General features: G+C 43.7%; 1 pseudogene; it reads right to left on the bottom strand.

Annotated features, from left to right (window-relative positions):
- Positions 1 to 10,052: 10,052 nt before the first annotated feature.
- Positions 10,053 to 10,170, bottom strand: LOC126095822 (5S ribosomal RNA; annotated as a pseudogene).
- Between the last annotated feature and the right edge of the window lie 7,274 nt (positions 10,171 to 17,444).

The following is a 17,444-nucleotide window of genomic DNA, read 5'->3' as shown; positions in this document are numbered from 1 at the left end:
TGTGTTTTTTTCGAAATGACGCGGCTTGAAAACCGCAAAGATTTTGTTCAGGCATGAAGCCCCGACAGTCCGTGGACACAGGATACGTCTTACAATCGCATGATGTGCAGTTGATAAAACTGGCAGGCCAGTAGGAGCAGGGGGTAGTGCTGTGGACTGCTGTGTCCGGTCGATCATTACGCTGATGGAATATGCCATTTCGTCATGAAGGGTATGACAAGAGGGATTACCTTTTTGCCACATACTGGCGAGCATTCAACAGTCCTCCAGCAAATATCAAAATTGTCCCGATGCATGTCTAGCCCACACCATCATTCCCTCAGTTAGAGAAGTATGAGTCACTGCTTTCTGTGGTCTTCCACCAGGTGGTCGACGGGCACAGCTGGCCGTTACAAACGGAAGCGAGAGTCATCACTGAACGCATCAGAATGCCACTCGATGCCGCAAGTGACTAAACGTACGCCGCGAAGGTCTCTGTTTCCGGTGGTTCGGTGTCAGCGGTGAACGACGCATAGCAACACGAGAGTTCAACCCAGTTTCCAGTAATATGTCCCCGACAGTTCATGGCGATATTGTGGCAGTAACTTGTGCCCCCATTTCAGCTGTTGCCATTTGTCTATTCCTTGGAGCCACTCGAACAATCCAGCGACATTCTCGTGTTGTAGTCCTTCTGGAATAATTGTGCCTACTCGTCCTGCTGCACTGTAATCGTGACTCCATCTTGTCGCCGTTCGCGCTCAAATCACTGCACTACATTGCACTACGATGTGTTGCTGTGATGCTCTCATGCCCCTGATGCCAACGACTAGATCTGTCTGACTCCGTAAAACGGTGATAAGCTGCACTTGCGCGTCCTGCGGAAGTGCCATATCGCGATATCCATCTGAAAAGTTCCAGTAACATGAGACAACCTCTCTAGCCATCAAGTAGTCACATCAGTCTTCATTAATAGGAATGGTTTTTTTCAATACTGAATAACTGAAAATAAATTCACATAAAGAAAAAAGTTTAATCAACATAACTCACGCATGGAAAATTAGGTGTATCAGTTTTGTCTTCTCGGTCGAGGTGTTCTTGGTAGAACACATTGTCAGTGTATTCGTTGAATTTCGCCCGGATTAAAATTCATTTGTCACTTACATGTCCAATTTTTGTCATGCTTTTAAGGACGCTATGATTTATAGCTTCAAGAAATGTTTGAAATATCGTAGTTTGCACATAGCTGTATTTATCACTTTATTACACAACCAATTTCAGTGATAAACGGATCGTGTTCTTGTTTATTGTGCCGTCATTATCAAATGTATGACAACCCATAATCAGTATCAAGCATCATACCATAAAACAACTTGTCAGTTAGGTAATAAATCTGAAGAACATAGAGCAGGCAGGAGATGCGTTGCAAAGTACGTGACAAGTACACAGACAATTTTACTGAAATCTTAGCGACCTCAGTTTAACTAGATTTCCATTTAATGTTAGCAGTTTATGAATCAAAAGCTTAATATTTTAATTCTCATGATGTTTTAGTGTGTTACATTTTCCAGTGTATTAGACCCCCTTCTGAATTTAAGCGCATTAATATCATACACTTTCATGCCTTTTTACCCTTCTTATTCATTTTTGTGTCATACCTTATTTTAAATTACGATAATCTTAATAACAAGGTGTAAGCCAGTATTTGCATGAATATATGATATGAATTGGCTCGAACGGTCCAGAATGTTTTACAAACGATTGCCAACAAGTGTGGTCGGTGACCGGATTGGCATCCACAGATATTCCATCGTTGTTTGGGAACATGATGTCTACGAATGGGTGAAGATGTATCCAAGTCGCCGAACATAACCATTCCCATTCAGTGATCGGTATAGCTGGACCAGAGGCTCCAGTCCATTCCATGTAAACACCGCGGATTGCACGTTTAACAGAGGGATTCCCCAGGGGTCAGTGCTGGGACCACTACTGTTTCTTGTAAATATAAATGATATAAATGATATGGCTTCTAATAAGAGAGGTGATTTTAAAATATATCTATTTGATGATGGAACTGGCTTGGTAGTGAAGGTCCCACACAATTATGGAGCCACCGCCAGCCTGCACAGTGCTTTGTAGACAGCCTGGGTCCATGACTTCGTGGGATCTACACCACACTCGAACCCTACCACCAGCTCTCACCATCTGAAATCGTGACTCATCTGACCAGGCCACGGTTTTTCAATAGTCTAGGGTCCGGCCTATATGGTCACGAGCCCAGGAGATGCGCTGCAGGCGATGTCGTGTTGTTAGTAAAGGCACTCACGTCGATCGTCTGGTGCCGCAGCCACTCACGTCGATCGTCTGGTGCCGCAGCCGATTAACGCCAAATTTCGCAGCACTGTCGTAACGGAGACGTTCGTCGTACGTCTCACATTGATTTCTGCGGTTTTATCACTTGGTGTTGCTTGTCTCTAAGCCCTTAAAATTCTACCCAAACGCCACTGGTCTCGTTCATTAAGCGAAGGCTGTCGGCCACTGCTTTGTCCGCGGTGAGAGGTAATGCCTGAAATTTGGTATTCTCGGGACACACTGTGGATCTCGGAATATTGAATTCCTTAACGATTTCTGAAACTGAATGTCCCACGCGTCTAGCTCCATCTACCATACCGCACTTAAAGTCTGTTCATTTCCGTTGTGCGGCCATAGTCAAGTTGGAAACCATTTACATGATTCAACTGAGTGCGAATAACAGTTCCTCCAATGCACTGCCCCTTTATATCTTGTGTACGCGATACTACCGCCATATGTGCATATTGCTATCCCATGACTTCTGTCATTCAGTGGATAGATGAGCTAGACTTTCCTTGAATTCTCCCATTACAACTGACGTCGGTCATTCGCCCTCCGTACTACCGACCTTGCTTGCTCGTTACATTTCATATCGCTTTGCAATGTCACGCCTAGATATTTAATCGACGTGATTTTGTCGAGCAGTACGCTATTAATGCTGTGTTCGAACATAGGGCTGGGTTGGGTTTTTTAGGGGAGGAGACCAGACAGCGAGGTCATCAGTCTCATCGAATTAGGGAAGGACGGGGAAGGAAGTCGGCCGTGCCCTTTCTACATCTACATCTACATCTACATCTATACTCCGCGAGCCACCTTACGGTGTGTGGCGGAGGGTACTTATTGTACCACTATCTGATCCCCCCTTCCCTGTTCCATTCACGAATTGTGCGTGGGAAGAACGACTGCTTGTAAGTCTCCGTATTTGCTCTAATTTCTCGGATCTTTTCGTTGTGATCATTACGCGAGATATATGTGGGCGGTAGTAATATGTTGCCCATCTCTTCCCGGAATGTGCTCTCTCGTAATTTCGATAATAAACCTCTCCGTATTGCGTAACGCCTTTCTTGAAGTGTCCGCCACTGGAGCTTGTTCAGCATCTCCGTAACGCTCTCGCGCTGACTAAATGTCCCCATGACGAATCGCGCTGCTTTTCGCTGGATCATGTCTATCTCTTCTATTAATCCAACCTGGTAAGGGTCCCATACTGATGAGCAATACTCAAGAATCGGACGAACAAGCGTTTTGTAAGCTACTTCTTTCGTCGATGAGTCACATTTTCTTAGAATTCTTCCTATGAATCTCAACCTGGCGCCTGCTTTTCCCACTATTTGTTTTATGTGATCATTCCACTTCAGATCGCTCCGGATAGTAACTCCTAAGTATTTTACGGTCGTTACCGCTTCCAATGATTTACCACCTATGGCATAATCGTACTGGAATGGATTTCTGCCCCTATGTATGCGCATTATATTACATTTATCTACGTTTAGGGAAAGCTGCCAGCTGTCGCACCATGCATTAATCCTCTGCAGGTCTTCCTGGAGTACGTACGAGTCTTCTGATGTTGCTACTTTCTTGTAGACAACCGTGTCATCTGCAAATAGCCTCACGGAGCTACCGATGTTGTCAACTAAGTCATTTATGTATATTGTAAACAATAAAGGTCCTATCACGCTTCCTTGCGGTACTCCCGAAATTACCTCTACATCTGCAGATTTTGAACCGTTAAGAATGACATGTTGTGTTCTTTCTTCTAGGAAATCCTGAATCCAATCACAAACCTGGTCCGATATTCCGTAAGCTCGTATTTTTTTCATTAAACGTAAGTGCGGAACCGTATCAAATGCCTTCCTGAAGTCCAGGAATACGGCATCAATCTGCTCGCCAGTGTCTACGGCACTGTGAATTTCTTGGGCAAATAGGGCGAGCTGAGTTTCACATGATCTCTGTTTGCGGAATCCATGTTGGTTATGATGAAGGAGATTTGTATTACCTAAGAACATCATAATACGAGAACACAAAACATGTTCCATTATTCTACAACAGATTGACGTAAGCGAAATAGGCCTATAATTATTCGCATCTGATTTATGACCCTTCTTGAAAATGGGAACGACCTGCACTTTCTTCCAGTCGCTAGGTACTTTACGTTCTTCCAGCGATCTACGATAAATTGCTGATAGAAAGGGGGCAAGTTCTTTAGCATAATCACTGTAGAATCTTAAGGGTATCTCGTCTGGTCCGGATGCTTTTCCGCTACTAAGTGATAGCAGTTGTTTTTCAGTTCCGATATCGTTTATTTCAATATTTTCCATTTTGGCGTCCGTGCGACGGCTGAAGTCAGGGACCGTGTTACGATTTTCCGCAGTGAAACAGTTTCGGAACACTGAATTCAGTATTTCTGCCTTTCTTCGGTCGTCCTCTGTTTCGGTGCCATCGTGGTCAACGAGTGACTGAATAGGGGATTTAGATCCGCTTACCGATTTTACATATGACCAAAACTTTTTAGGGTTTCAAAGGAATCATCCCGCTATTTGCCTGGAGCGATTTAGGGAAATCACGGAAAACCTAAATCAGGATGGCCGGACGCGGTATTGAACCGTCGTCCTCCCGAATGCGAGTCCTGTGTTCGAACATTACGGGATTGTTGAACCTACTTATTTGCACAAACTTACGCTTCTCTACATTTAGAGCAAGCTTCTATTCATCACACCATAGATGTTCTAAGTCATCTTGTATCCGTGCACAGTTACTTAACGACGTTACTTCCAGTACACCAAATCATCATCACCAAAGAGTCGTAGTTCTTGCTTACCCTATGCATCAAATCAGTTACGTATGTAAAGAACAAAAGCTTTCTTATAACATTTCCCTGTGGCGCTCCTGATGATACTTTTGTCTCTGATGGTATTACAAGGTATTTGTATCATAAGGCCGATGAAAATATTGAAAATAAAAATTTTTGGTTCATAACAACTGACATGAAATGGAAATCTAATTAACAGGTCAATGAACTGACATATTCGTATGTGACATAATGCCTGATATTGGTTATGGGTTCTCGTACATCTGATTATGATGCCACAACACACGTGACTGAAAATGGTCACATAGTTAAGTGAAAAATACAGCTGTGTCCAAACCATGTTAAGTCCAAAAAACATGTTCAAATGTGTGTGAAATCTTATGAGATTTAACTGCTAAGGTCATCAGTCCCTAAATTATCCTAAGGACAAACACACACACCCATGCCTGAGGGAGGACTCGTACCTCCACCGGGACCAGTCGCACAGTCCATGACTGCAGCGCCCTAGACCGTTCGGCTAATCCCGCGCGGCAAGTTAAGTCCCATAGTGCTTGGAGCCATTTGAACCATTTATCCAAACCATGATTTTTCAAGTGTAGTTGTCATTCTGCATGGCAGTTGTTCAGTGCATATAGTGAGCAAGTTATGAGAGATGTTCTTGAAAACTAGTATGACGCGATCGTTGTAGATGGCAGGAAAACTTAACAGTCTCAAGTGTATAGATGGCACTCTGATAACTGCAACAGGGGACCATCGATTGAAAATCATCATGCGAAGGTTGGCTCAACGAAGGAGAGAACATGATCCTGAAATCAACAATAGAGAGACCAATGTGGTGATTATAGTACATCTTATTGACAACAGACCCGACATGACTAGAATTGTTGAGTACGAGGTCGTCAGTCGCTTCGAGTAATTGGGATCTGTTGTCACTGATACTAGAGATAGAGAGCCTGAGATCCAAAGGCGCATTTCGACTGAGAAATTCTACAGCAAAACTTGCTCGCATCTGGAAGGACACCTCCATCACTGCTAAGACAAAGCTCACCGTCGTCTGAACTCTAATCATCACTTGTGGACCGTCGCAGGATTGATGGTCTGGAAATATGGTGCTATAGAGGATCACTTATATTTTGGTCACATTGAAAGTCATCTGTTTAAACTTATCTTAGTGAAAGTATGTCTGTAATGTTGCTTGCATTTTTAATGTTAAATTTTCTGTTAGATGCTAAACTTCGAGCTTTCTATTTTGAACACTGCGCGTACCAGCTGACAACTTGTGTAACGGTAACTGCTGGTTGCAAATATCAACTGCGAGAAGCATGGAGAAATCTAACTGCGAGAATTCTAGAAAATTATGCCCTGTCTGAAACTTTTTGTTATCACAAATTCTGACTATGAACTTTGATGAAAAAGTGATTACTTTGATACTAAAGTCCCTGTGAATTTTAATTAAATGCCTTGCAAACTGCTCTCCGAGCTACAGCGTGTCTCGATAACAGAGCTGCTAACTCTGACTACTGAGATATGCAAAGGTGCGATGCGCTCTCTAAAAACATTGCTACTATTCTTGATTCATAGTTTTTGATAATGGTTCCAAATAAAATGAAAATTAATTGACTCTTGGGATGTGAACAATGACTCTGCGTTAAATGAACTCAATAGCACTCTCGTATCATTTGACATAAAAACATTTCATGATATTTTAATAATAGTTCAGCTTCTTTTAAAACGGCAACGGCCTTGCCGCAATGGATACACCGGTTCCCCCTCAGATTACCTAAGTCAACTGCTGTCGGGCGTGGCCGGCATTTGGATGGGTGACAATCCGGGCCGCCACGTGCTGTTGCTATTTTTCTGGGTGCACTCAGCCTCGTATGCCAATTGAGGAGCTACTCAACCGAATAGTAGCGGCTCCGATCTAAGAAAACCATCATAACGACCGGGGGAGCGGTGTGGTGACCACACGCCCCTCCTATCCGCATTCTCAGCCGAGGATGACACGGCGGTCGGATGGTCCCGATGGGCCACTTGTGGTCTGAAGACGGAGCACATTCTTTTAAATCACTATTTATCTTACAATGATCGATAAATCCTTGCAAAAAAAAATTGAGAGCAAAAGTATTCCTGAACTGAAAGTCTGACGAATTAAGAATGGTGCATTATCAAACCACTGCCGCAAACGAAACAAACCTAATCGTTATCTGTAATACATTCTGCACAAAGAGTATAATCGTACCAATGTTAAAATTCTACTGATCCATAATAAGCCGGCCGGTGTGGCCGAGCGGTTCTAGGCGCTTCTTCAGTCTGGATGTTAAGTCCCATAGTGTTCAGAGCCATTTGAACCATTTGATCCATAATAACATTGCCAAAAATTTTCTTTGTTTGCTGTTTGCCGGTACTAAACCAAAACTCGATTGTTCACATATAACACTATAGCTCAACTATCTTTCTCCTCTCTTCTCCCCGCTACCAACAGATAAATCTGGCTTGCATCTTCGCAGAGCAAATATCACCTTGAACTCATCTCTCTGTATAGCAGTGTCACTGCAGAGACTGCTCGCGCATGTCTAAGCAATTCAAAATGTATGAGGGTGATTCCAGACATCCAGTTCCTACGAAAATTTACTCACACACCTTTCAACATTCCCAGAAGGCAAGAGAGCGGTTATAGGCAGTATTGCTATTCTGATAATTACTTAAAACTCCGCAAGCCTCTCACCCAGCCGTCGCCCGTTGTCCCTATGTCATTGTCAGCCAGATAAGAGCGTGGGGGCGAGATAGCGGAGTGGGCTGGAGCTGGAAGGGTTGCCATCTGCCGCAGCAGCGCAGTGGGCAGTCAGCTGTTGCTGGCTTTCAATGTGCCCGCAGCTTCTGGTCGCCACCAGATGGCGCGCACCGGTTATCCCTCTCCAGCAGGGCCATTCTTTTCGCTATGAATGCTGACACAATATTCAGAGTTCCCATATCTGCTTGTTGTGACGCGCCGTTAAACGTTCAAACGGAAAGTAATTCAGATCCTTTGTTTGTCACGTGTATGGGGTTTCATCCATCTGCTAGCATCCAGATTCTAATAGCTATGGCCGCGCGGGAGTAGCCGAGCGGTCTTAGGCGCTGCAGTCATGGACTGTGCGGCTGATCGCGGCAGAGATTCGAGTCCTCCCTCGGGCATGGGAGTGTGTGTTTGTCCTTAAGATAATTTAGGTTAAGTAGCGTGTAAGCTTAGGGACTGGTGACCTTATCAGTTAAGTCCCATAAGATTTCACACACATTTGAACATTTGATAGCTATTCGCCGGCTTTTTTGGATTTAGAATATTCTCTTAAATCTGTAGGGAGTGAGTTACTTCCTTATTGGAGACCCTCTGTGATCTAAACTTTCTGGGCAGCACGGAATACGATGCACTGTCATAAAATTTTAATTGTCACCTTGAAAAAATCGAATTACGTAACAAAATTTTTTTTCACTTGCAGTTACGAGTCTGTAGCCATGGTAAACATAGCTAATCTGGAGTATCGTACAATAATTCATTTTCTGCAACTAAAGAGAACTGCAAAAATTGACATACAGGGTATAACAAAAAGTTATGAACAAACTTTCAGGAAACATTTCTCACACATGGAGGAAAAAAATATGTTATATAGACTTCGGTCCGGAAACGCTTTATTTCCATGTCAGAGCTCATTTTCTACTTATCGTCATAATCACTTTAATGACGGGAGGCATTCGGAAACAGAACGCACCAGAATTACACGAGACGTTTTCTTAAATATTCAAAATAACCCATTTGGTTACGTTTGGTTGGATTGAAAACTAAGTTTTAATCCCGCTAAGTCTTCCTCAGGAAAGCTTACGGGGCTTGGAACTGGCTGTGAATACCTGTGTTCATTACATATGTGATGTTCGATTCTTTGATCACATTTGACCATCATATGTACCGCTATCCTGAGGCATGCAGACAAATGCAGGCATTTCTATAGCCCCGGTGTTCTCTCCTGTCTTATCAGCTTACACGTTCCCCATACCTCTCCTCGATCTTAACACTCTTGTCTGAACAACATGACAGAAACACCCGTTCTCATCAGAGTATAATCCTTTTGTCCCACTCCATTCTTCAGCCACTTCCTCGAAGTCCTTCTCAGTAGCAGGAACCCGACTGTGGAATAATCTCTCGTAGTTTATTAGAGAACGGAATAACATCTCCATCCGCAGAAGACAGATAATGACGTATCTGCTAAAGCAACAATAACGATTACTGTGGCACGTCCACGCACTAGTTACCCCTGTACATCCCTCTTTCCAAGCAGGTCTTACTCATTTACCAGTATTCTTAGCTGGTGCAATCTCGTTAACCTTCCTTTCCTGAGACCTCCCAACGTCAGAAAACATCTGTTTTGCATAAATATTAACTCTATTTATACCTGCAACTTTCGTTATTGTTATTATTTACAATATTATTGTCAATGTTACTGTCATTAATACTATTATTATTATTATTATTATTATCATCATTATCACTGTTAGTGGCAGCAGTAGTACAAGTATTTGCCAGTATTAACTTTATTACTTCATAGTATTACTTACATTGTCACTGTACACGCTCAAATCATTTCAGTACTATTTGTCATATTAAAATTGTTATTTCTTGGATAACTATGATGTAAAAACTGTACCATACGTATGAAAACCTAGTCCACTGTAAGGTCAGGTTAAATAAAGGCACTCCGTCTTCAGGCCACAAGTGGCCCAGTGGGACCATCTGACCGCCGTCTCATCCTCAGCTGAGGACAGGAGAGGCGTGTGGTCAGCACACCACTCTCGCGGTCGTTATGGTGGTTTTCTTTGACCAGAACCGCTACTATTCGATCGAGTAGCTCCTCAAGTGGCATCAAGAGGCTGAGTGCACCCCGAAAAATGGCAACAGCGCATGGTGACCCGGATGGTCACCCATCCAAGTGCCGGCCACGCCCGACAGCGCTTAACTCCGGTGATCTGACGGGAACCGGCGTATCCACTGCGACAAGGCCGTTGCCTCAGGTTGAATAAATAAATAAATCTTAGGCTCACGCCACTGTGTTTCGTTCCAATTGGACGAAGGTAGTGTTGGCAGTTGCCTCAGTTCATTGCTTTTGTTGACATCCGACTAACTTCATTGCTTTCCTTGGTATGTGATTAAATTCATTGCCTGTGTTGACATATAGGCTCTAAATACCAGATTCCGTTACAAACAGATGGACACAGGTGGAGCAGTTCCCCGGCCTCCACGCTCTGTGGACCAAAGCCCGCTAGACTTTTATTTGTGGGGACCTTTGAGAGCTCTACCGTATGGAACTTCAGTACAGGATGCACAGAGCCGCCATGCCAGTACTGCGGAAGGCTGTGCAGTTCTCCAGGGATACACTCAGCGGTTCTGGGATTCAATGCGAAGGGGATTGATGCATGTATCCTTGCTAACGTAGGTCATTACGAGCATTCCATTTAGGAAATAGTTTCACGCTGTGCTGACACGTTCTTTTCCTTTCCGTCTCCCATGATTAATGTGATTACGAAGAGAAACAGAAAATGAGCTCTGACATGGGAATAAACCGTTTCCCGGACCCATGCCCATATAAACACACTGTCTTTCTCTACGTATGAGTAATATTTCCTGAGTCTGGTCACATCTTTTTGTTACACTCTGGAATCTTCTAAGAGAAAATCCCCAATAACCGTTCATAAAACAAGTTTTTTACTGTCGGTCTTGACTGCTTTCATTTTTTAAACGATCGGTTTTGGTTGAACATGAACCATCCCCTGACCTGACTGTCTCGGTTACAAGAGCAACTGGTCCAACTTGCCAGTTAAATTTATATGCTACGTCACAGTAAGAGCTGTATCAAAAAGTAATGGATTCTTTTTAATTTCACGGGCCTTAGAGAAAAATTCTCATATCTTGTTCGTACACATGTTCCTGATGTATGTTTGCATTTTCATCTGTTTCAATATTTAGTTTATTGCTGACATTCGGAAAGGTTATACGTGTGTTCGAGTGCTGGGCGGAATTTTCTTTTTCTTTCGAAAAATATGGACAAGAATTTGCACTACATTTTGCTTGGAAAATGGAATAAAGTGCAGCATCGCATTCGACATGTTGACTGTGGCTTTTGGCGAGTCTGTTACGAGTAAGGCAAGAGTTCACCAGGAGTACAACAGTTTCAAAGAGGGTTGAGAAGACCCGGAAGACGACGACTGACCTGGAAGCCCTGGCACATCAATTACTGACGAAAATGTGGAAGAAGTAAGGAAAATGTTTCTGGAAAGTCGCCGAATGACCACCAGAGAGGTTGCTGATGATTTCGACATATCTTTTGGCTCATGCCAAGCAATTTTTTCGAATGCTTTGGACTTAAAAAGTCTAGCAGCAAAGTCTGTTTCGAAATTGTTGAATTTGGACCAAAAACGATGTGGCGTGGATATGACTCAGCATTTCCTTAATGAAGTCAACAACGATCCAGAACTTGCAAATAAGGTAATAACAGGTGATGAAACATGGGTATAGAGGCATGACGTCGAAACCAAGGCCCAGTCATACCAATGGAAACTACCTGAAGAGCTAAAATCGAAAAAAAAGAAAAAAAAAAACTCGACATGTTCAATCGCATGCGAAGATTCTTTTCACCGCTTTCTGTGATCACAATGGGATAGTCCATCATGAATTTCTGCCTTATTGTCGTACAGTAATTATCGGGTATTTGTGCGGCGTTTGCGTGAATTAATCCGAAGAAAGCGACCAGAATCGTTGCCAAAACCACTGGCGGAAATTGCATCACGACAATGCTGTCACACACAACTCAAAGCCAGTTCGTGATATTTTGGCAAAAAAACAAAACTTCTCTTTTGCCTCAGCCACCATATTCGCCGGACATGGGCCTCTGCGACTTCTTCCTATTCCCGAGGCTGAAGAAAACCGTGAAAGGACGTCGTTTAACCACCACCGATGAGATAAAAACAGAATCGTTGAAGGAGCTGAACACTGTAATGAACAGCGAGTTCCAAACGTTCTTCAAAGATTGAAAAAATGCGTTGGCACAAGTGTATTATATCTAAGGGGGATGACTTTTATGGGGCCAAACGTTGATATTGAGCAATAATAGTCTTTAAGAAAAAAAAATTCTCGTTACTTTATGATCACACGTCGTATATGCTATGAGACACGACGTAAATTTGCTGTTGTAAACGATACAGTCAGATATGAGACTGTTCATGTTCAACCAAAACGGATCATTTAAAAAAAATTAAATCACTCAAGACGGACAACAGAAAATCTGTTTTATAGTGGATGCTGAGTTTGCGTCAGATCACAAGCCTATCCATGTGGGGCCTCCGGTGACCACTGAAAAGGCGTTAAACGTAGCTTGTAATGTTCTAGAACTCATTGCCGTCATCGAGATTCTTAGTTTTATTGATAGTTTATTTTCCATAAGATAATTGAGAAACTTGGGAATTGTCATTCTTCAGGATTTTCCGGAAACCTGTCGGCGTCCTGAGGCGTCGAGTGTTTTTCCGGATATATTTGAAGTGTCAACTTGCGAATTGATACATTTTCGCATATAACCGCTTTTAGTGATTGTTTTGAGGGGTGGGGTGTCATAACCCCTACGACCTTCCCTTGGATTCAAACCTGATCAGATCAGAGGAAATCACGCGGATGCTGGCATTATTTGCAGTCCCTTGCGAAGGTTGCCATACAGCAGCACTGGAAAGCTTTGATAACCTCTGTATTAAAATGTCGGGGCGAGAATGGAAGCCATAATAAGAGGAAAGACTAAACGAAACCCATATTGAACGCCGTATGTGCGATGTATCCATTTGTGATTTAGGACTGTAGTTTCAGGTACTCAGAGAAACGACATCAAGTGAATCAGAGATTAAAAGGAGAATATAGACAGGTAATAGGTGCTTCTACACTCCTAGGAAACTGTTGCGATCTTGGAGTGTGTCAAGAGAGCTAAGTTAAGATTCCGAGAACAAGCCCCGTTGTTCTTTTCAGTTGCACGCTTGTACCACAAGAAAGTGAGAACTGAAACAGTTTTCCACTTCTGAGGGACCAATAAGCTAGAGACAGTGAACATGAGGAATTCTTCAAAGTGCGGAAATAGAACATCTATACCAGCAGCCTTACGCCGTAGGATTTATTAAGAACGGGTTCCTTGGATCGATTGGAGGTGTGAATAGAATGAATAACCACCAATCAGCAAAGATCGCTGTAGACCTGTTATTGGATGGCATGAGACCAAGGAAGAGATCGGTAGACTGTGTGAAGGAACGCCTAGTGGAGTCAGGGATGAACGGAGTAAGATGACAGAAAACAGAACGGATTGGAAAGCCTTCGTCACGAAGTCCTGTGATCCCTAAACTAAATTACGTATGAGATGAGGAGTAACGAGTACGTCCCCTTTATTTTTGATTACGTAGTTTGACTGTCTTGTAACATGGATTAGAGCAGTGGTCGTCTGTGACTCGCGGGATGCATGTGGCCCGAATCAAGTATTCGTGAGGCCCGCAGTTCTCAGTCGTATTTTATAATAATATGCGTCTAGCCACAAAGAGTCGAATTCAGAAATGTTAACTAAACTTATTAGCTCATTAAGAGTTTAATTTTCTAAAGGAAATTCCCCATCACAAGCCCCCTCAGATTTAGTGCTAAGATGGCCCAGTGGATAGGCAATCAAACCTTGAACGGAGATGAAGCATGAAAACAGGAAAAAGGTGTACTCAGTGCGAAAAAAAGAAGCAAAATACAGTGAACAGTCCAAGGTGAAGATGTGCTATGTCGTGCGAGTAAGAAAGGACACGGCGTCGTGTGTAGTACACGAAACTGGTGACAGTATTTGTGTCATATGACAGGAATTCTTTATCAACGCACCCAACCTTTACGCCCTGTGAGTGAGTGAGATACACCTCCTTGACCGGTCTAGGCGTTCGAGTGAATATGAATGTGCTCACTCCCAAAGATATCATCAGATCCCTTAAGGAACATGCAGATCCCTTAAAGTTCGGAAAATGTTGATGGATTTTGTTATGCAAGTCGCAAGCTACATTTGCTGGATTCATAATGCCCACGTAATATCACTCGTGTATTTAACACGCCCATGTCCGCAGGCATAAACAATCTGTTGCCATCCAGGCAGTTTCGACTACAAGACCCCTCTCTCCGCCATACAATGTAGTCAACTAATGTCCGTCGTGTGTTTCTTTTGTTTTGTTGCGACATTTCTTTGTTTAGGCGTAGCGTCTTCATACCATGGCGCCGTTATTTCGCATCGGGCCTACTGCTTACCATTGGTCAGAACCACTAACAGATTTGTACTCGACATCTTCACTGTTTTTAGTGGTACTCGATAGTGGAAAGGCAGAATTACAGGGCGATCAACCTCCAGACGCACTTACCTCATATTTGTGCTACACGAGCACCACTGTTATGTCTCATGTCTTCCGCTTTGGAGGTTTGGCTCTTGAATCCCTTTGTTGTGACATACACTATGTGATCAAAAATACCCGGACACCTGGCTGAAAATTACTTACAAGTTCGTGGTGACCTCCAGCGGTAATGCTGAAATTCAACGTGGTGTTGGCCCACCTTTAGCCTTGATGACAGCTTCCACTCTCGCAGGCATACGTTCAATCAGGTCCTGGAAGGTTTCTTGGGGAATGGCAGCCCATACTTCACGGAGTGCTGCACTGAGGAGAGATATCGATGCCGGTCGGTGAGGCCTGGCACGAAGTCGACGTTCCAAAACTTCCCAAAGGTGTTCCATAGGAATCAGGTCAGGACTCTGTGCAGGCCAGTCCATTACAGGGTTGTTATTGTCGTCTCGTTGTCTTAAGATAGCGTTCTCGCTTCCCGCTTGCGGGGTCTCGGGTTCGATTCCAGGCGGGGTCAGGGATTTTCCCTGCCTCGAGATGACTGGGTGTTGTTGTGTCGTCTTCATCATCATCATTCATCCCCATTGGAGGAACTCAATGGCAAACCACTTCCGCTAGGACCTTGTCTAGACGGCTGTACGGGTCTCCAGCATCGTCCCCTACGCTCCTCGGAGTATGGGACCTCATGATCATCATCAACAACCACCACTCCGCCACAGGCCGTGCATTATGAACAGGTGCTCGATCGTCTTGAAAGATGCAATCGCCATCCCCGAATTACTCTTCAACAGTGGGAAGCAAGAAGGTGCTTAAAACATCAATGTAGGTCTGTGCTGTGATAATGCCACGCAAAACAACAAGGGGTGCAAGCCCCCTCCATGAAAAACATGACCACACCATAACACCATCGCCTCCGAATTTTACTGTTGGCATTACACACGCTGGCAGATGACGGTCATCGGGCATTCGGCATACCCACACCCTGCCAGCGGATCGCCACATTGTGTACCGTGATTCGTCACTCCACACAACGTTTCTTCACTGTACAGTCATCCAATGTTTACGCTCCTTACACGAAGGGAGGCGTCGTTTGGCATTTGCTGGCGTGATGTGTGGCTTATGAGCAGCAGCTCGACCATGAAATCCTAGTTTTCTCACCTCCCTCCTTACTGTCATAGTACTTGCAGTAGATCCTGACGCAGTTTGGAATTCCTGTATGATAGTCTGGATAGATATGTCTGACTATTACACATTACGCGCCTCTTCAACTGCCGGCGGTCTCTGTCAGTCAACAGACGAGGTCGGTTTGTTCGCTTTTGTGCTGTATGTGTCCCTTCATGTTTCGACTTCACCATCACATCGGAAACAGTGGATCTAGGGATGTTTAGGAGTGTGGAAATCTCACGTACAGAAGTACAACACAAGTGACACCCAATCATCTGACCACGTTCGAAGTCCGTGAGTTCCGCCGAGCTCCCCATTCTGCTCTCTTACGATGTCTAATGACTACTGATACGGAATACCTGGCAGTAGGTGGCAGTACAATGCACCTAATATGAAAAAGTATGTTTTTGGAGGGTGTCCGGATTCTTTTGATCACATAGTGTACTTCACATCCGTTTATTTGTTTCCATTTATGTGAGAGGCCTATGTGGCATCTCACATGTTCTCACTGTTCATCACATTTACTTACGACGGTAATATATTCTTATCACTTGACTCACGTCCTCTAACCAATGGAGAGTACAACAGTTGCCAAGACTACAGAAAAAGAACAGGCATGTCAATCACCGAACGGACAGTTCATAATTTTGTGAAGAAAAAAGTAATGCGGCAGGAGGGAGATTTGAACAACGATCTTCCGCTTTGTAGTCCAACCACATAACCACGATGCCGTGGCTCTGCCAATTCACACGATGTTGCACATCGTAAACTTGGACCGACCACTGTTACTATTTTTCTTCCTTTTTGCAGGTCAGTAAACCTTCCATTTTTCATGCTTGATCTATGTTCAGTTTTTCATGAACTGTACCATCTTATCACTAAACCTGAGAGGGGCTGGGGGATGGGCAATGGAGAGTTTCCCTACAAGTAACAAACAAAAATACAGAGGCAGTAATATTTTAAGATGTGCGTAGCTTTAATTGACGTTGGTGAATTCGGCAGTGACCTAATTAAAGTTGGCCTCTTGCCGTAGGGGCACAGCAGTGTGGACAAAGCAGTTTTAGAGCACGCCATAATGGAGTGCGCGACTTGTAACAATCAGCCGACATGGCATAAATTTTGCAAACGGAGGCAACATGGTAACATGGGCATTAAAGAAATGGTTATAGTAGAAGAAAAATTACATACAAAACATTTCATAAATATTTATGGTGTCTCATACGCTGAAGCGCCAAAGAAACTGTTATAGCTTTGCGCTGGCGCATTTGTTAGATCGGTTACTGCAGCTACAATTGCAGTGTATCAAGATTTAAGTGAGTTTGAACGTGATGTTATAGTCGGCGCACGAGCGATGGGACACACATCTCCGAGGTAGCAATGAAGTTGGGATTTTCCCATACGACTATTTCATGAGTGTACCGTGAATATCCGGAATCCGGTAAGACATCGCTGCGGCCGGAAAAAGATCCTGAAAGAACGAGACCAACGACGATTGAAGATAATCTTTCAACGTGCAGATTTCAGTGCTGGGCCATCAAAAAGTGTCAGTGTGCAAACCATTCAACGAAACATCATCCATATGGGCTTTCGGAGCCGAAGGCTTACTTGTGTATCCTTGATGACTGCACGACACAAAGCTTTACGCCTCGTCTGGGCCCGTCAACAACGACATAGGACTGACAATGACTTGAAACATGTTGTCTGGTCGGACAAGTCTCGTTTCAGATTGTATCGAACG

The sequence above is a fragment of the Schistocerca cancellata genome, chromosome 8 (assembly GCF_023864275.1).
Source record: "Schistocerca cancellata isolate TAMUIC-IGC-003103 chromosome 8, iqSchCanc2.1, whole genome shotgun sequence".
In the NCBI taxonomy this organism is placed as follows: Eukaryota; Metazoa; Arthropoda; class Insecta; order Orthoptera; family Acrididae; genus Schistocerca; species Schistocerca cancellata.
Note: the sequence above shows the minus strand (reverse complement) of the source record. Positions and strands in the feature narration are given on the sequence as shown.